The sequence below is a fragment of the Salmo salar genome, chromosome 08 (genome assembly GCF_965601325.2).
Source record: "Salmo salar chromosome 08, fSalSal1, whole genome shotgun sequence".
NCBI lineage: Eukaryota > Metazoa > Chordata > Actinopteri > Salmoniformes > Salmonidae > Salmo > Salmo salar.
Window position 1 is genome coordinate 34,079,399 of NC_138298.1, and position 21,452 is coordinate 34,100,850.

The 21,452-nt window shown below is 42.3% G+C and overlaps 1 long non-coding RNA gene across 1 annotated transcript; it reads left to right on the forward strand.

Annotated features, from left to right (window-relative positions):
• Positions 1–6,623: 6,623 nt before the first annotated feature.
• Positions 6,624–8,446, forward strand: LOC145881543 (uncharacterized). The gene is made up of 3 exons (XR_014393103.1): positions 6,624–6,709; positions 7,890–8,031; positions 8,127–8,446. It is a non-coding gene; the product is annotated as an uncharacterized LOC145881543 (long non-coding RNA).
• Positions 8,447–21,452: the final 13,006 nt, after the last annotated feature.

The window sequence follows — 21,452 nt, forward strand, 5'->3', positions numbered from 1 at the left end:
AACTGAGATCAGTCTTGTGTGATTCTCCTCTTGGACAGACTACAACATACAGTATGAATTAACTGAGGTCAGTCTTGTGTGATTCCCCTCTTGGACAGACTACAACATACAGTATGAATTAACTGAGATCAGTCTTGTGTGATTCCCCTCTTGGACAGACTACAACATACAGTATGAATTAACTGAGATCAGTCTTGTGTGATTCCCCTCTTGGACAGACTACAACATACAGTATGAATTAACTGGTCATACATTTGTCAGGAGGTTAGGAAGTGCATCTCAGTTTACCCCTCAGTTTGTGGGCTGTGTGCACATAGCCTGTCTTCTCTTGAGAGCCAGGTACCACCTGTATATAGTCTTGCTATTGTTATTTTTCTGCTGCTCTTTAATTACTTGTTACTTTCATTTCTTATTCTTATTCATATTTTTTTAAACTGCATTGTTGATTGTGGCTCGTAAGTAATAATATTTGATTTGATTTGAGGTCTGCCTATGGCGGCCTTTCTCAATAGCAAGGCTATGCTCACTGAGTCTGTAGATAGTCAAAGCTTTCCTTAAGTTTGGGTCAGACAAAGTTGTCAGGTATTCTGCCACTGTGTTCTCTCTGTTCAGGGCTAAATAACATTCTAGTTTGCTCTTTTATTCTTTGTTAATTCTTTCCAATGTGTCAAGTAATTATCTTTTTGTTTATTCATGATTTGGTTGTGTCACGTCCTGATCCTTGTAAGAGGGCATTTTCCATAGTAGAGTGGTCAGGGCGTGACAGGTGGTTGTTTTGGGTGGTTTTGGTTTTCTGTTTCTATGTGGGGTTTTCTAGATTTCTATTTCTATGTTTCTGTTCTCTATGTTTTGGCCAGGTATGGTTTCCAATCAGAGGCAGCTGTCTATCGTTGTCTCTGATTGGAAGCCATACTTAGGCAGCCTGTTTTTCATGTGTGGGTAGTCGTTTTCCGTTTAGTCGAGTGCACACTACAGAACGGTTGTCGGTCGCTTGTTGTTTTGTTGAAGTGTTTTTTCATTAAAGAAAAGAGTGAGCACTATACACGACCCACGTTACAGGTTGGGTCTAATATGTTTGCTGTCCTGGGGCTCTGTGGGGTCTGGTTGTGTTTGTGAACAAAGCCCCAGTTCCAGCTATCTTAGGGGACTCTTCTGTCTCTCTCTCTCTCTCTCTCTCTGTCTCTCGCTCTTTTTGTCTGTCTTTCTGTCTCTCTCTCGCTCACACACACAGATGAGGGGCTAATAATAACACCTGCTAATTCAAACAGTGAGAAACTACAAACAAACAGAAAGAGAGAAGGGAAGACATCAATGTAGTTATTTATCCTCCATAGACTATGATGTATTGTTGTCCTGGTGTGTAGTTATTTATCCTCCATAGACTATGATGTATTGTTGTCCTGGTGTGTAGTTATTTTTCCTCCATAGACTATGATGTATTGTTGTCCTGGTGTGTAGTTATTTATCCTCCATAGACTATGATGTATTGTTGTCCTGGTGTGTAGTTATTTATCCTCCATAGATTATGATGTATTGTTGTCCTGGTGTGTAGTTATTTATCCTCCATAGACTATGATGTAATGTTGTCCTGGTGTGTAGTTATTTATCCTCCATAGACTATGATGTATTGTTGTCCTGGTGTGTAGTTATTTATCCTCCATAGACTATGATGTATTGTTGTCCTGGTGTGTAGTTATTTATCCTCCATAGACTATGATGTATTGTTGTCCTGGTGTGTAGTTATTTATCCTCCATAGACTATGATGTATTGTTGTCCTGGTGTGTAGTTATTTATCCTCCATAGACTATGATGTATTGTTGTCCTGGTGTGTAGTTATTTATCCTCCATAGACTATGATGTATTGTTGTCCTGGTGTGTAGTTATTTATCCTCCATAGACTATGATGTATTGTTGTCCTGGTGTGTAGTTATTTATCCTCCATAGACTATGATGTATTGTTGTCCTGGTGTGTAGTTATTTATCCTCCATAGACTATGATGTATTGTTGTCCTGGTGTGTAGTTATTTATCCTCCATAGACTATGATGTATTGTTGTCCTGGTGTGTAGTTATTTATCCTCCACATAGACTATGATGTATTGTTGTCCTGGTGTGTAGTTATTTATTCTCCATAGACTATGATGTATTGTTGTCCATGTGTGTAGTTATTTATCCTCCATAGATTATGATGTATTGTTGTCCTGGTGTGTAGTTATTTATCCTCCACAGACTATGATGTATTGTTGTCCTGGTGTGTAGTTATTTATCCTCCATAGACTATGATGTATTGTTGTCCTGGTGTGTAGTTATTTATCCTCCATATAGACTATGATGTATTGTTGTCCTGGTGTGTAGTTATTTATCCTCCACATAGACTATGATGTATTGTTGTCCTGGTGTGTAGTTATTTATCCTCCATAGACTATGATGTAATGTTGTCCTGGTGTGTAGTTATTTATCCTCCATAGACTATGATGTATTGTTGTCCTGGTGTGTAGTTATTTATCCTCCACATAGACTATGATGTATTGTTGTCCTGGTGTGTAGTTATTTATCCTCCACATAGACTATGATGTATTGTTGTCCTGGTGTGTAGTTATTTATCCTCCATGGACTATGATGTATTGTTGTCCTGGTGTGTCGTTATTTATCCTCCATAGACTATGATGTATTGTTGTCCTGGTGTGTAGTTACTTATCCTCCATAGACTATGATGTATTGTTGTGTGTGTGTGTGTGTGTGTGTGTGTGTGTGTGTGTGTGTGTGTGTGTGTGTGTGTGTGTGTGTGTGTGTGTGTGTGTGTGTGTGTGTGTGTGTGTGTGTGTGTGTGTGTGTGTGTGTGTGTGTGGTGATTGATGGGTGTGCAGTGAGTGAAAATGCAGAGCTGATTGATTGGTATGTGTTGAAGTGGTACTGGGCTGGGGAAACGTCTGCATACCTGGGCTGTTCCCCAATAATCTCTCCTTCCTCCCAAAGTGTGCACTTGTTCTCTTCCCTTCAAGGACAGGATTTGACAGGAATTGATTAGAATGGAAACTCATGCTATAACCTATGCCTTCACCAATCCAATGCTTTTACACTTTATGGGGAGTAGTGAAGGAGTGTACACTTCAGGAAGCAGTAAATACTTTTGGGATGCAGGCCTGGCCCAGGCTGGAGGATCTCCACATTGACCACTTGGCAAAGGGTGCCTATAAATTCTGTGGTGCTCTATTCTGGAATATTACCTGGCGTTTGTCGCCCCCTTGTGGAAATAACCTCTTATTGATCTGGCTTAATATAGAGATCTCTGCAGTTTGTACATCGCAGCACACAGTACAAATATTCGAGGTTAAAAGCCTATATTACCATTCTGCTAGCAGCAGGATAATATGCTGTCAATACAACATCAGATTATTTACTTCTAAATAAGAGTCCCCCTGTAAAGACGAGCTCAATTTGGAGAATATCGATTATTTTAACACTGTAGTGCAGTACAACTGTTTTTCACAGAAGTGCAACCACTTTAGAAACAAATAAATTGATAATTTGATGTATTTTAATATTGTATTATTTATACCAGCATTTCTTTAGAAAGTTTCCAAACTAAATACTGGTATGTTGAAAGCTGTTGTGTAGGCCAGTGGTGTAGTGGTGCCTGGAGAAGTGGGTATACAGTACTCTAATTTAGCAAAACATTTTCCAAACGGCCCAGTGAAGGAAAGGCCCCCAGTGTGAAAAATTATATGAGAAACAGTGATATACACTCTGAATGACCTAAAATGATGAATCCCATATTGGTCTTTCACAGTCAGACCAACCCAAGCTGTACTGTTCAGTAGGATAATAGTAGACCAACCCAAGCTGTACTGTTCAGTAGGATAATAGTAGACCAACCCAAGCTGTACTGTTCAGTAGGATAATAGTAGACCAACCCAAGCTGTACTGTTCAGTAGGATAATAGTAGACCAACCTAAGCTGTACTGTTCAGTAGGATAATAGTAGACCAACCCAAGCTGTACTGTTCAGTAGGATAATAGTAGACCAACCCAAGCTGTACTGTTCAGTAGGATAATAGTAGACCAACCCAAGCTGTACTGTTCAGTAGGATAATAGTAGACCAACCCAAGCTGTACTGTTCAGTAGGATAATAGTAGACCAACCCAAGCTGTACTGTTCAGTAGGATAATAGTAGACCAACCCAAGCTGTACTGGTCAGTAGGATAATAGTAGACCAACCCAAGCTGTACTGTTCAGTAGGATAATAGTAGACCAACCCAAGCTGTACTGTTCAGTAGGATAATAGTAGACCAACCCAAGCTGTACTGTTCAGTAGGATAATAGTAGACCAACCCAAGCTGTACTGTTCAGTAAGATAATAGTAGGCCAACCCAAGCTGTACTGTTTAGTAGGATAATAGTAGACCAACCCAAGCTGTACTGTTCAGTAGGATAATAGTAGACCAACCCAAGCTGTACTGTTCAGTAGGATAATAGTAGACCAACCCAAGCTGTACTATTCAGTAGGATAATAGTAGACCAACCCAAGCTGTACTGTTCAATAGGATAATAGTAGACCAACCCAAGCTGTACTGTTCAGTAGGATAATAGTAGGCCAACCCAAGCTGTACTGTTTAGTAGGATAATAGTAGACCAACCCAAGCTGTACTGTTCAGTAGGATAATAGTAGACCAACCCAAGCTGTACTGTTCAGTAGGATAATAGTAGACCAACCCAAGCTGTACTGGTCAGTAGGATAATAGTAGACCAACCCAAGCTGTACTATTCAGTAGGATAATAGTAGACCAACCCAAGCTGTACTGTTCAGTAGGATAATAGAATAACTATTATTGAAACAGAGAAACTGAGTCAGAAATTCACAGGTTTCAAAATTTCTTTCATTTTTTTTCTGGTTTTTGTTCTCAAAGTCTGACTTTTTTTAAACAGAAAAACAATACAATTGTATGTTCTAAGTACATAACAATGCTTAAACCACATCAGGAGACCACGTTTGAGGTTTGGGAAAAATGCTAAATGTTGATTTTTGCGAGTAGTTCCCCTTGAATTAAAGGTTAGTACAGGCACCTAGCACTATTGTTGGATTAGCAGTGTTTATATAGTACAGGCACCTAGCACTATTGTTGGATTAGCAGTGTTTATATAGTACAGGCACCTAGCACTATTGTTGGATTAGCAGTGTTTCTGTAGTACAGGCACCTAGCACTATTGTTGGATTAGCAGTGTTTCTGTAGTACAGGCACCTAGCACTATTGTTGGATTAGCAGTGTTTATATAGTACAGGCACCTAGCACTATTGTTGGATTAGCAGTGTTTCTGTAGTACAGGCACCTAGCACTATTGTTGGATTAACAGTGTTTCTGTAGTACAGGCACCTAGCACTATTGTTGGATTAGCAGTGTTTCTGTAGTACAGGCTCCTAGCACTATTGTTGGATTAGCAGTGTTTATATAGTACAGGCACCAGCACTATTGTTGGATTAGCAGTGTTTATATAGTACAGGCACCTGGTGTAACCAACTTCACACAGCCCCCCAGAAGAAAGGCACACGGACACCCACACTTCAGGTTGACTCAGTTTTTATCTGCAGTAAAAGATATCAAACAGTGATGACAGGCATTGACAGGACAGTCATATGTTCACTGCTCTCAGACTGAATCGACAAAGTGATTGTATAATAGACATGCGTTGAGTTTAGAAAATAACCAAAAAATACAGAAAAGCAGTAAAATAAAACAGTGATGACAGGCACTGACAGGACGGTCACAGCCACACGTTCACTGGTTAGGTAGGACACAAGATATAATTTAGATAGGAACAACAGTAGTGATACATGGTTAGGTAGGACACAAGATATCATTTAGATAGGAACAACAGTAGTGATACATGGTTAGGTAGGACACAATATATCATTTAGATAGGAACAACAGTAGTGATACATGGTTAGGTAGGAAACAAGATATCATTTAGATAGGAACAACAGTAGTGATACATGCCCTCAACGTGAAGTGATATTAATCCATCAATACAGAGCACAAGTGCAACCCTTTTTATATAAATATTTGAAGGTAGTAAGAAAATAAACATGAAGTTAATATTTCAATAAGTCACCTGCTAGTAAATCACCTGCTGGTAATAGCTGCGTGACACATTGTAGTGCAGTGACCAACGGTGCTAGTTAGCTCGTCATTAACACGGCTAGCTAAACAAGCAGAAACCTGGTTAACTTGCTGAAATAGGTCTTCAATTTATGAACGGCAAAATAAATATATACATAGCCACATTCGCCATTGACTTTAGGATATATGAACCAGTTTTCCAAAACCACTATTGTGTTATAGAGTTTTAAACAGTTTTTATATACAGAGGAAGAGGACTGGAACCTGCTGTCAGAATATCTCTCTCAGCCTGAGGAGCAGGCAGACCAACTTCCCAAATAGGGGAGAACCACTCAAACCCCACTAGTTGTTCTTTCAAAGAAAATAATACAAAAATGGTAAGTCCGAAGAACTCTCGTATTACCAACCTTACTACAATGGCAGCAAATATTTTTATCAATTCAGTAACACATAATGAAAGGAAACGTTAATTATATCACCCCTTTTCCTGAAGTGAATGGTTTCACCCACTACTCTCCCGGAACTGAGGCGTTGAGATCGACGTTGCGCGCGAGGTTGATGGAAACTCTACATTTTCACTTTGTTACACCTTTGGTGAGCAAAACAGCTAATAACTTAGCTAAATACTGACATTATCCTCAATCGAGATATCTGTCCGTCGTTTCAGCTCCAACTGAAGTTAAAGGTGCATTTCAGACACACATGTTCGTGTCTATTCAGGATGTAGTGTACTCAGACTGTCTAGCTCTAGCTAATAATACAGCATAGTAGGCTATTGGTTGACAGACAGCCGCTGATCACATCACCACCAGGCAGGGACATCACTAGACATTAATGGATGGGGGGGCTAAGCCTCTTTTAGGGGGGTCTGGCATACTCCCTCCGGTCCGTTTATTGTTAGCTAGCAGTCTCAAGCCACAGAAGTAGCTAACGTGAACTTAAACGTTGCATGTACACTAGATAGTGGTAAACTGCTGAGGCCGCCCATTGTGACTCGCTTGTGGACGTGCTGGCAGCAAATGGCAGCATGTTTGATTGTGCGTCAAGAATTCAGCACAGCAAGTTTGTATGAAGATCTGGTTATTAAAGGGGTACATAGTTCAATAGTAATATCCTCTAAAACGCTCTGGTGACTAACAAACTGCTGCCCTGTTTCCAATTATCCACATGGCTGGCAGAACCTATTCAACTAAGTAAATACATTACAAAAATGTTTTAATAAAACGATGTATTATTAGCTAACTAGCTACAGTGCAGGCTAACACAAATGAGCTGCTAAATTAACTAGCTAGTTAGCTATCTTGCCAACGTTATATAGTGTATAGATAGCTAGCCAAGTGAATTAAATATCACCAGCTTCCTAACATATTAGCTCGGTATCTTGATGTATTTATCACTGTAAAAAACAAACTCCAAATGCATTTGTAGGTAGCTAGCTAACAGCCTTGGAGGGTGAAATGATAGCAGCCCCAACTGTCAAAGTGAGAGAGAAGACTATTCTGGATAGGGAAGGTACTTTTATGTAGTTCCTGTCCCTAGAAGTGAGGATGGAGATAATAGTAACATTATATTCAGTACGGTATAATTTGACTATAATGAAGTCTGTTTCTTGTGAGGTTTTCGGTCCTCAGATACAGAGAGCTGTGAAAGCCAGTCTACATATGAAGAGGTCCCAATGAAGAGCAGTGGTTCTCGCTTTAACTACCTTATTTTCTCAATAACAGTCTCTCTCCTTCACTTCATCCCTCTCTCCCCTTCTCCCTAAATCCTCTAGGTTATATCAGCTGTGTCGGTGAACCCCTCCTGCATCTGAACTGGCTACATAGAGGGCACAGCATGATCAGATTTGAGAGGTCACTTGGTCAGGCCAACAGGAAGTATTATTAAAGAGATGCTTTACATTGAAATACAGATAGGTCAGTTTTGCATTTCACCTCCTGATTGATGTTAGATTAAAAAATAAAAACAAGGCTTAGATATGCTCTCTCTCTCATCAGTCTCTCGTCTGCAGATATGTTTTGATGTGAGAGGATGCCAACCCCCAGTCCCATCATCGCCACCTCACCTGCTTTTAAGAACCTTTGGGCCGACGAGAGACACTATTGTTTAATTGTGATGAACTGAGAGAATATTTAGGTAGCACTGTGATTCATTAATCATGTGCTGCCTTCCCTGCTCCTATGTGCTTACCTCTTTCCCTTTCTGTCTTTTACACCTCTTTCTTCCTCTGTTTTTATAATGCACAACACATGTGCATTGAAGTACAGATTGAACTTGTATTTATAACACTTGGATAAATGAGCTTTTCAATAAAGCATTTCACATTCTCTACTGGTTGAAATGAAGTCTCATTTTTTTGCCCAGAGTCATGTATTCATATCTAAATACATGGCTCTGCTTTGGTCTATTCCATTGATATTGTCAAACTGAACATTACATTGAACATGTGAGTCATTTAGCAGACGCTCTTATCCAGACAGACTTACAGTAGTGAGTGGATACATTTTCATACGTTGCATTGGCAGGACAATTCCATTAGTAGTAGGGAGGAGAGCAGAAACAGCCTAACACCTACGCTGATACTGTGTAACCTGTCTGCAGTCAACTAGCCATCCCGACTGAAGTGAAGGCCTTATTACAGAATGACAACACCTTCTCTTTCGTCGGCATGGCAACCTGTAAACATGTCAGTGGTGTCACAATGTTGCACAACAGCAGCAGAACATTCCATGGAGGGTCATTGTATCATTACACAGTGTCACTGTCAATTCTACTGTATTGGTACATGTGGTATTACAATACATTAGAAGATCTGTAGACGGCAGCATTGAAACAATTTCCAACACATAGTCAACTAGCAACCTGCTTTGTTTCAGTGCTGTTTAAAGATCCCAATTATTTTATTCTGCTGTTAGAGGCCATCAGTAGAGACAGTCAGGAAAATAGTATTTTTTCTGTCAAACCATGGGAAGTGTGTCTATATAGGTAAGTACATATACAATTAGGATTTTACTTTAAGGTTAAATGTACTGTAACTGTCTAGTTGTGAAGAGAATCTAAATATGTTGTTTATTGATCTCCTCTCCATTCTAGCACCATACGTTCTGTTGTTTACTGATCTCCTCTCCATTCTAGCACCATACGTTCTGTTGTTTACTGATCTCCTCTCATTCTAACACCATACGTTCTGTTGTTTACTGATCTCCTCTCCATTCTAGCACCATACGTTCTGTTGTTTACTGATCTCCTCTCCATTCTAGCACCATACGTTCTGTTGTTTACTGATCTCCTCTCCATTCTAGCACCATACGTTCTGTTGTTTACTGATCTCCTCTCCATTCTAGCACCATATGTTCTTCAGAAGCTGGACAGCATATGAATAGAATCCATCTTCTCTCACCCTCTCCCCACAAGACCTACATCACACAAGATGCTTCAGAATAACAACAACAAGCTGGTGAAGTTGCTACCCAACAGGAACAACCATGACAACAACAACAAGCTGGTGAAGTTGCTACCCAACAGGAACAACCATGACAACAACAACAAGCTGGTGAAGTTGCTACCCAACAGGAACAACCATGACAACAACAACAACAACAAGCTGGTGAAGTTACTACCCAACAGGAACAACCATGACAACAACAACAAGCTGGTGAAGTTGCTACCCAACAGGAACAACCATGACGACAACAACAAGCTGGTGAAGTTGCTACCCAACAGGAACAACCATGACAACAACAACAAGCTGGTGAAGTTGCTACCCAACAGGAACAACCATGACAACAACAACAAGCTGGTGAAGTTGCTACCCAACAGGAACAACCATGACGACAACAACAAGCTGGTGAAGTTGCTACCCAACAGGAACAACCATGACGACAACAACAAGCTGGTGAAGTTACTACCCAACAGGAACAACCATGACAACAACAACAAGCTGGTGAAGTTGCTACCCAACAGGAACAACCATGACAACAACAACAAGCTGGTGAAGTTACTACCCAACAGGAACAGCCATGACAACAACAACAACAACAAGCTGGTGAAGTTACTACCCAACAGGAACAACCATGACAACAACAACAACAAGCTGGTGAAGTTACTACCCAACAGGAACAACCATGACAACAACAACAAGCTGGTGAAGTTACTACCCAACAGGAACAGCCATGACAACAACAACAAGCTGGTAGATGCTTCTAGAAAAAACAATCAATTTGGAAACATTATGAAAAAGTTAATGTCACCACCATGGATGTTTAAGTTATATAGTCTACCAAGTGTTAATGTCTCCACCATGGATGTTTAAGTTATATAGTCTACCAAGTGTTAATGTCTCCACCATGGATGTTTAAGTTATATAGTCTACCAAGTGTTAATGTCACCACCATGGATGTTTAAGTTATATAGTCTACCAAGTGTTAATGTCACCACCATGGATGTTTAAGTTATATAGTCTACCAAGTGTTACCCTTTTTTGGATAGGGGGCAGTATTTTCACGGCTGGATAAAAAATGTACCCGATTTAATCTGATTATTACTCCTGCCCAGAAACTAGAATATGCATATAATTATTAGCTTTGGATAGAAAACACTCCAAAGTTTCTAAAGCTGTTTGAATGGTGTCTGTGAGTATAACAGAACTCATTTGGCAGGCCAAAACCTGAGAAGATTCTGTACAGGAAGTCCCCTGTCTGACCATTTCTTGGCCTTCTTGATCATCTCTATCCAAAACAGGGGATCTCTGCTGTAACGTGACACTTCCTACGGCTCCCATAGGCTCTCAGAAGGCGGCAAAAAGCTGAATGGTGGCTTTGCAGGCCCTGGCTGAAAAACATTAGCGCATTTGGATAGTGGTCGATCAGAGAACAGAGACTGGAGGCGCGTGCACGAGGCGACACCATGTTTTTATTCTTTCGTCTTTGAACGAAAACAACGACTCCCGGTCGGAATATTATCGCTTTTTTATGAGAAAAATAGCATAAAAATGTATTTTAAACAGCGGTTGACATGCTTCGAAGTACAGTAATGGAATATTTATAATTTTTTTGTCACGAAACGCGTCGGGCGCGTAACCCTTCGTCACCCTTGGATAGTGTCTTGAACGCACGAACAAAACGCCGCTATTTGGATAAAACTATGGATTATTTGGAACCAAACCAAGATTTGTTATTGAAGTAGAAGTCCTGGGAGTGCATTCTGACGAAGAACAGGAAAGGTAATCCAATTTTTCTTATAGTAAATCTGAGTTTGGTGAGGGTCAAACTTGGTGGGTGTCAAAATAGCTAGCCTGTGATGGCGAGCTATCTACTCAGAATATTGCAAAATGTGCTTTCACCGAAAAGCTATTTTAAAATCGGACACCTCGATTGCATAAAGGAGTTCTGTATCTATAATTCTTAAAATAATTGTTATGTTTTTTGTGAACGTTTATCGTGAGTAATTTAGTAAATTCACCGGAAGTGTTCGGTGGGAATGCTAGTTCTGAACGTCACATGTTCTGTCCTTTTGTTATTCTACTTGAATAAACTCAAGTCTTGAATGTAGTTTGAATTAATTTATTTCCATGTAAGGTTGTTGTTTACAGACACAGCTGTAAACTGACCTGACCCCAACCCTGACATACAACATCAGGTCTGTCGAAGAGGAGGGAGAAGGGTGGAAGTGAGCAACTGGGGGAGACAGGACATGAGGGAGAGAGAGGACTAACTGACAGACTGGTTTGGTAGAAGGAGACAGGACAGGAGGGAGAGATAGGACTAACTGACAGACTGGGTTGGTAGAAGGAGACAGGGGAGGAGGGAGAGAGAGATGAGAGAGAGATAGGACTTATTGACAGACTGGGTTGGTAGAAGGAGACGAGAGGAGGGAGAGAGAGGGTGAGGAACATAGTGTGTAAAAGGTGACTAACTTGTCTCTGCAGATGAAGATAGCTGACGTTGACAGCACCAGGGCTCAGCCGTCTAGTTACCACAGCTCACACTATTCTCTGATCCGTTCTGCATGTTTCCACATAACTGAGTTCCTGCAGATTGTGAAAAACAGGATGTGTCACACACTGCGGTCACACCAAAACAGCTCTTGGCTGTACGCCCAGACTTATCAATAAGTCACACAAGACAAGTTTGTATCAGTGAAAAAACACTAGCATTTAACAACATAAAATTATCTAAGTAACAAAAACAGCATAGCATGTCTAATTTGTAATTTACCACCACACCTGTTTTGTTGACTTGGGTAACAGTCCTCTAGCTTCTACACCACAGAAAGTTAGAGGTGACTTTCCCAAGTCAAGCACTGACAATTAGGTAAGATATTATAGGACACACTATGTGTAACAGCTGCTCTGTCAGCAGTTTCCTGTGGAGTTTTTCTAATGTCAATGTTTCCTGTAGGTAGGTGGGTTTAACCTCTCTAGGCTAGGCGGGACGAATTCGTCCCACCTACGTAACAGCCACGGCTATCCTGTGGTGCGATTTTCAAAACCTTAAAAATCCTATTACTTCAATTTCTCAAACATATGACTATTTTACAGCCTTTAAAGATAAGACTCTCGTTAATCTAACCACACTGTCCGATTTCAAAAAGGCTTTACAACGAAAGCAAAACATTAGATTATGTCAGCAGAGTACCAAGCCAGAAATAATCAGACACCCATTTTTCAAGCCAGCATATAATGTCACCAAAACCCAGAACACAGCTAAATGCAGCACTCACCTTTGATGATCTTCATCAGATGACAACCCTAGGACATTATGTTATACAATACATGCATGTTTTGTTCAATCAAGTTCATATTTATATCAAAAACCAGCTTTTTACATTAGCATGTGACGTTCAGAACTAGCATACCCCCCGCAAACTTCCGGGGAATTCGCTAACATTTTACTAAATTACTCACGATAAACGTTCACAAAAAGCATAACAATTATTTTAAGAATTATAGATACAGACCTCCTCTATGCACTCGATATGTCCGATTTTAAAATAGCTTTTTGGTGAAAGCACATTTTGCAATATTCTAAGTACATAGCCCAGGCATCACGGGCTCGCTATTTAGACACCCGGCAAGTTTAGCACTCACCATAATCATATTTACTATTATAAAAATTTCATTACCTTTTGTTGTCTTCGTCAGAATACACACCCAGGACAGCTACTTCAATAACAAATGTTGGTTTGGTCCAAAATAATCCATCGTTATATCCGAATAGCGGCGTTTTGTTCGTGCGTTCCAGACACTATCCGAAATAGTAAAGTGTCACGCGCTTGGCGCAATTCGTGACAATAAAATTCTAAGTATTCCATTACCGTACTTCGAAGCATGTCAACCGCTGTTTAAAATCTATTTTTACGACATTTTTCTCGTAGAAAAGCGATAATATTCCGACAGGGAATCTCCTTTTCGGCAAACAGAGGAAAAAATCCCAAAGGCGGGGGCGGTCGGGGTCACGCGCATAAGCTAGTGTCTCTTGATCGGCCACTTGAGAAAGGCGATAATGTGTTTCAGCCTGGGGCTGGAATGACGACATTCTGTTTTTTCCCGGGCTCTGAGCGCCTATGGACGACGTGGGAAGTGTCACGTTAGAGCAGAGATCCTTAGTAAATGATAGAGATGGAAAAGAAGTTCAACAAATGGTCAGACAGGCCACTTCCTGTAAAGGAATCTCTCAGGTTTTGACCTGCCATTTGAGTTCTGTTATACTCACAGACACCATTCAAACAGTTTTAGAAAATTTAGGGTGTTTTCTATCCATATGTAATAAGTATATGCAGATTCTAGTTACTGAGTAGGAGTGGTAACCAGATTAAATCGGGTATGTTTTTTATCCAGCCGTGTCAATGCTGCCCCCTAGCCCTAACAGGTTAACTGATCTGATTTGCTTAAAAGTTTGTCACATCATAGAAGTCAGGAAGTATTGAGATAGAAGTAATATAGCCGAGCAGTATTTCTCACTCTCAGTCCACTCACTCATGACAGTACACTTGTTTCGTCAGTGGAGCCCCAGTTAGAGGCAGATATGATACCTGCAGTGATATTGACGATCCTGTTCTGGTGTACAGGTAAGATGCTGTTATACTGATATACACTTGTGACAGTTACTGAGAAATGTTTTGATATTGTAAGATATATTATCATTTGCAGGGTTAGTAAAGAACATGCAACTGGAAGCAGACAGTAAAAATCTGTCTTAAAGCAGGACAATGATGTGATGACCTGTAAATGTACTTTACTGTAGCCTAACTGTCCATCTGGGGACAGGCACTAATGTCAGTTAACTTGTTATGGATAGGGGGCAGTATTTTCACGGCCGGATAAAAAACGTACCCGATTTAATCTGATTATTACTCCTGCCCAGAAACTAGAATATGCATATAATGATTAGCTTTGGATAGAAAACACTCCAAAGTTTCTAAAACTGTTTGAATGGTGTCTGTGAGTATAACAGAACTCATTTGGCAGGCCAAAACCTGAGAAGATTCCTTACATGAAGTCCCCTCTCTGGCCATTTCTTGGCCTTCTACACTTCTTTATTGAAAACTGAGGATCTCTGCTGTAACGTGACACTTCCTACGGCTCCCATAGGCTCTCAGAAGGCGGCAGAATGTTGAATGATGACTTTGCAGGCCATGGCTGAACGAAAACAACGACTCCCGGTCGGAATATTATCGCTTTTTTACGAGAAAAATCGCATAAAAATTGATTTTAAACAGCGTTTGACATGCTTCGAAGTACGGTAATGGAATATTTTGAAATATTTTGTCACGAAACGCGCCGGGCGCGTCACCATTCGGATAGTGTCTTGAATGCACAACAAAACGCCGCTATTTGGATATAACTATGGATTATTTGGAACCAAACCAACATTTGTTATTGAAGTAGAAGTCCTGGGAGTGCATTCTGACGAAGAACAGCAAAGGTAATCCAATTTTTCTTATAGTAAATCTGAGTTTGGTGAGGGCCAAACTTGGTGGGTGTCAAAATAGCTAGCCTGTGATGGCGAGCTATCTACTCAGAATATTGCAAAATGTGCTTTCACCGAAAAGCTAGCGGAACGTCTAGATGTAAGAGGTTGGTGTGATGGTCAGTGTTATTAGAACCAAGGTAAGACCCAAATGCAGACAACAGGAGCAGGCAAAGACAGGTCAAGGCAGGCAGGGGTCGATAGTCCAGAGTAAGGGGACAAAGGTACAGGATGGCAGGCATGCTCAGGGTAGGCAGAGGTCGGTAATCCAGAAGAGGGCAGAGGTACAGATCAGCAAGCAGGCTCAGGCAGAGTGGTCAGGCAGACGGGCTCAGAGTCAGGACAAGCAGAGTGGTCAGGCAGGTGGGCTCAGAGTCAGGGCAGGCAAGGGTCAAAACCAGGAGGACAAGAAAACAGAGACTGGGGAAAAAGCAGGCGCAGACACAAACCACTGGTAGACTCGAACAAATACACAGGGGATAATGGGGAAGATGGGCTACACCTGGAAGGGGGTGGAGATAATCACAAAGACAGGTGAAACAGATCAGTGTGAGACACAATGTTCCCTCTAAATTGCAGATAAATCAGCCAACAGTGAGAAGCACGAGATTGAACTTCACTAAATGTTCTAGAACAGTGGTCACCAACCGGTTGATCTCCATGGCATTCCTAGTGGATCGCCAAACATTGCTGTAAAAACCCACGATAAAGCCTTGTGTTCCTATTAATGGGGGGGTCTCGGGCTGTTGGCAGTAGGTGCACCTGATTCAGTTGCCCTGCACGCCGGGTAGGCAAACTGTTGCCATATTGAACCATTTGATGTGTCTGAATGTACAAACTGCCTTTCTGGCTGGCCCAGAGAGCAAATCAAGTGCACTATAGGGCTACCGCTGGCCAATCGGATGTAGCCAGGAGTGGTATGGTGTTGATATCGTGTAGTCATAGTAACCAGGAGTGGTATGGTGTTGATATGGTGTAGACATAGTAACCAGGAGTGGTATGGTGTTGATATTGTGTAGTCATAGTAACCAGGAGTGGTCTGGTGTTGATATTGTGTTGTCATAGTAACCAGGACTTGTATGGTGTTGATATGGTGTAGTCATAGTAACCAGGAGTGCTATGGTGTTGATATGGTGTAGTCATAGTAACCAGGAGTGGTATGGTGTTGATATGGTGTAGTCATAGTAACCAGGAGTGGTATGGTGTTGATATTGTGCAGTCATAGTAACCAGGAGTGGTATGGTGTTGACATGGTGTAGTCATAGTAACCAGGAGTGGTATGGTGTTGATATGGTGTAGTCATAGTAACCAGGAGTGGTATGGTGTTGATATGGTGTAGTCATAGTAACCAGGAGTGGTATGGTGTTGATATTGTGCAGTCATAGTAACCAGGAGTGGTATGGTGTTGATATTGTGCAGTCATAGTAACCAGGAGTGGTATGGTGTTGATATGGTGTAGTCATAGTAACCAGGAGTGGTATGATGTTGATATGGTGTAGTCATAGTAACCAGGAGTGGTATGGTGTTGATATTGTGTAGTCATAGTAACCAGGAGTGGTATGGTGTTGATATGGTGTAGTCATAGTAACCAGGAGTGGTATGGTGTTGATATGGTGTAGTCATAGTAACCAGGAGTGGTATGGTGTTGATATTGTGTTGTCATAGTAACCAGGAATGGTATGGTGTTGATATGGTGTAGTCATAGTAACCAGGAGTGGTATGGTGTTGATATGGTGTAGTCATAGTAACCAGGAGTGGTATGGTGTTGATATTGTGTTGTCATAGTAACCAGGAATGGTATGGTGTTGATATGGTGTAGTCATAGTAACCAGGAGTGGTATGGTGTTGATATGGTGTAGTCATAGTAACTAGGAGTGGTATGGTGTTGATATTGTGTAGTCATAGTAACCAGGAGTGGTATGGTGTTGATATTGTGTAGTTATAGTAACCAGGAGTGGTATGGTATTGATATTGTGTAGTTATAGTAACCAGGAGTGGTATGGTGTTGATATGGTGTAGTTATAGTAACCAGGAGTGGTATGGTGTTGATATGGTGTAGTCATAGTAACCAGGAGTGGGATGGTGTTGATATCTCTGGCGTACCGTTGGACACTGCTGTTTATCTGTATTATTGCCCTGTCTGGAGAATGTAGCTGGGATCATATTTCTGAATTCCCAGAATGCCCTGTTAGGGTGAAAGAAGTTGAGGAGTCAAGGATCAGGGCTGTACAGCAAGTCTCCTATGTGGAGGTGGTGAAGAGAGTTGAAGGGAAAAGAGGCCACAGTTCTGAAGAAGATATGGAGGTGGATGTACCACAACCAGTTGCAAATGTTATACGTCAATCAAGTGATCTGGATACACTTATTGTGGAAAAGGTGGATTTTGTAGCATTTACAGCCACAGTTATTCATTGTACTGTACATTATTATAACTGCAGCCGAGAAGTTTTTGGGCCTCCAAGACTTACGGCAGAAGCACTTCAAGGACTACTGTCACCAGGAAATGTCCCTCCATCACAGGATCCCTCTGAGCCTGTGTAGGGACCTGATTAAAATAGAAAAGCAGGCTGATTTAGGGAGATAGGGAGGAGAAAAGAGAGGAGAGGAGAGGGGGAGGAGAAGCGGAGAGGGGAATAAGAGAAGCGGGGGGAGAAGCAGAGATGGGAATAAGAGAAGCGGGGGGAGAAGCGGAGAGGGGGATAAGAGGAGCGGGGGAGGAGAAAGGGAGGAGAGGAGAGGGGGAGGAGAGGAGAGGAGAAGAGAGGAGAGGGGGTAGGGGAGTAGAGGACATGAGAGGGGCTGAAGAGAGAGACGAGGAGGGGGGGAGAATAAGAGGGGGAGGGGAGAAGAGGAGAGGGGGAAAGAGGAGAGGGAGAGTAGAGGGGAGAAGAGGAGAGGGGGTGAGCGAGAGAAGAAGAGAAGGAGAGAATAGTAGAGGGGGAGAAGAGTAGAAGAGGAGAGGGGGGAGAAGCGGAGAGGGGGAAAGAGGAGGGGTGGTGGAGAGGGGGAGGAGAGGAGAGAGGGAAGAGAGGAGAGGGTGAGAAGGGGAGAGGAGGAGAATAGGAAAAGAGTAGATGAGAGGTGGAGAAAAGAAGAGGAGAAGAGAGGGGGAGAAGAGGAGACTGGGAGAAGTGAAAATGGAGAGAAGAGGAGAAGAGAGGGGTAGACTAAGAGGAGGAGGAGAAGAGAGGGGGAGGAGAAGAGGCGAGTGGGAGAACAGGAGAGGGGGAGAAGAGGAGAGGCGAGGGGGAGAAGAGAAGAAGAGGAGATGAGAGAGGGGAGAAGAGGAGAAGAGGCGAACAGAGTAGAGGAGAAGAGGAGAAGAGAGGGGGAGGAGAAGGGGGGAGAAGGGGGAGAAGAGGAGAAGAGAGGGGGAGGAGAAGAGGGGGGAAGAGGAGAAGAGTGGGGGAGGAGAAGAGAGGGGGGAGAAGAGGAGAAGAGAGGGGGAGGAGAAGAGAGGGGGAGGAGAAGAGAGGGTGAGGAGAAGAGAGGGGGAGAAGAGGAGAGAAGGGGGAGAAGAGGAGAAGGGAGGGGGAGGAGAAGAGGGGGAGAAGAAGAGAGGGGGAGGTGAAGAGGAGGGTGGGAGAAGAGGAGAGGGGGGTTAGAGATTGGAGAGGGGGAGAAGAGTAGAGGCGAGGGGGAGAAGAGTAGAGGCGAGGGGGAGGAGGAATGGGAGAGAAGAGGAAGAGGAGAGAAGAGGAGAAGAGAGGTGGAGAAGAGGAGGATAGAGGGGGAGAAGATCAGAAGAGAGAGGAGGAGAGGGGGAGAAGAGAAGAGGATATGAGGAGAAGGGGGGAGAGGAGAAGGGGAGGAAAGGAGTGGGGGGACTACCACCTAGTGGCCATAAGTGGAACTGTCCTGTCAGTGTGTTTTTACTGCTGGCTCAAAACAACACATGACCTGCATACATGATATGATTCATGTGTGAGTACTAAAAACATATGAATATAGTATTTTATAGTATATTTATTATATATGTGGGTCTGATAAGTAAACACTCTTAATGTTTAATGTTTTAGCACATTGTTTGCTGTAGCGTTAACAATCATTTAAAACATCCCCAAACCCTTTTTCCTCCTCCACCAAACTTTACAGTTGACACTACGCATTGGGGCAGGTAGCGTTCTCCTGGCATCCGCCAAACCCAGATTTGTACGTCGAATTGCCAGATGGTGAAGCGTGATTCATCACTCCAGAGAACACGTTTTTACTGCTCCAGAGTCCGATGTAGGCGATCTTTACACCTTTCCAGCCGACCCTTGGCATTTCCCATGGTGATCTTAGGCTTGTGTGCGGCTGCTCACCATGGAAACCCATTTCATGAAGCTCCCAACAAACAGTTATTGTGCTGACGTTGCTTCCAGAGGCAGTTTGGAACTCGTTAGTGAGTGTTGCAACCGAGGTCAGCCGCCGTTGTTCCTAGATGTTTCCACTTCACAATAACAGCACTTACAGTTGACCGGGGCAGCTCTAGCAGGGCAGAAATTTGACCATCTGAAAGTTGGCATCCTATGATGGTGCCATGTTGAAAGTCACTGAGCTCTTCATTAAGGCCATTCTACTGCCAATGTTTGTCTATGGAGATTGCATGGCTTGATTTTATACATCTGTCAGGAAGGGGTGTGGCTGAAATAGAATCCACTAATTTGAAGGGGTGTCCACATACTTTTGTATATATAGTGTATGTACACATGGGTGTTGTTGCACCATACCAACGATAAGCCTGTCTTCCCCATCACATCATGAAAGGTCATGTTGATGTTCATTTAACCTCTGTCTCTCTCTTCCTCTGTCTCATCCCTTTCTCATTTATTTCTCTCTCTCTCTGTCTCTTTCTCTCTTTCTCCTCTGTCTCTCTCTTTCTCCTCAGATCTCCAGGCTCAAAGCGTCAGTCCACCAGGTAGGTAGAGTATAAATCTACAGTGATTATAGCAGTTCAATATTAGTCAACTTTATTATCCCACATGGAGAAATTCATGTGTCCATACAAACCATTCTAAACCCCAATAACAAGTAGTGTTTTATGGAACTACTAATACTTGTCAACCACAAAGCACTACTGCTGTTAGAATAACAGAATCACTGTCATCATCTGTCCTCACCACTGTGTTTTCCTCTCTGCTGTTTACAGCTGAACTCTCAGTCAGACTGGTGGATGGGACCACTTCCTGTTCTGGGACAGTGGACGTCTTCTACAGAGGAGAGTGGTTGGGTCTATGTTCTAGGTGGTGGGGCATGAAAGAGACCAAGATTTTGTGTAGAGACCTGGGATGTGGGAATGTTGTAGCTAAATCTAGAGGACCACCGTTTGAAGATGGAAGAAGAGGAATCAGCATATGGCTTTGTAGTGGAGATGAGTCTTCTATTACAGAGTGTAAAAAAATAGAAGGAGGAGCTGGTGTCTGTAATGCTACATATGAGTATCATCTTCATGTGACCTGTTCAGGTAAGAGACTGGTCATATTGAGAGATTTATTTATACATTATACAATATTACCATGTATCATGTTTTATGTGTTTTTATTTCATTTAAATAGAGGGAGAGATGTCAGATGTATTTAAACATTATATTTGTGTTTGTCATATTGGTTTATGGGAGATGTTCATGGGCAGATCATTGTAGTTCAGATGGTACTGAAGTGAAGCTGCCTGATGGATGTCCAGCTGTTTATTTTCTATAAAGTGAAGTGAACTTATTCCTGTCTCCTGCCTGCATTATTCCCAACCCTATCCTGAGTGACTAAGAACCCATTTCTACCTGTTACAGTATCAAACATAGCAAACTACAATCTTTTATCCAACATATTTGTGTTTAGTCCTTGACAGTGTCATCAACAAAACTGATTGAATGTTCAACCAAGTCTTTTTCTCCAGAGTCTGTGCGGCTTGTGGATGGAGCTGGTCTCTGCTCTGGGAGAGTGGAGGTGAAGTCCAATCAGTCCTGGGCCTCAGTGTGTGAAGCTGACTTTGACCGGCAGGATGCAGAGGTAGTCTGTGGGGAGCTTGGCTGTGGGGCTCCTGCAGCTCTACAGGGGGGGCTCTATGGAGAAGGTGAGGGTCAGACCTGGGATAAAGAGTTCCAGTGTAAAGGCAAAGAGTCCCTTCTCCTGGACTGTGACACCTCAGACAGAGAAAACAACACCTGTCTACCTGGTAATGTTGTTGGACTCACCTGCTCAGGTAAGAAACAGTTTGTCACTCAATCAACATTGTTTCTCACCTGGAGTGAAGAATATGAGAGACAATATAGGTGTGTTTTAGTGAGAAAATAGTAAGATTACTGTCTCTCTCTTTTCTTTTCTCAGAGCCTGATGATGTGAGGCTGGTGGGAGGAGGCAGTCGCTGTGCTGGTGGAGTGGAGTGGTACG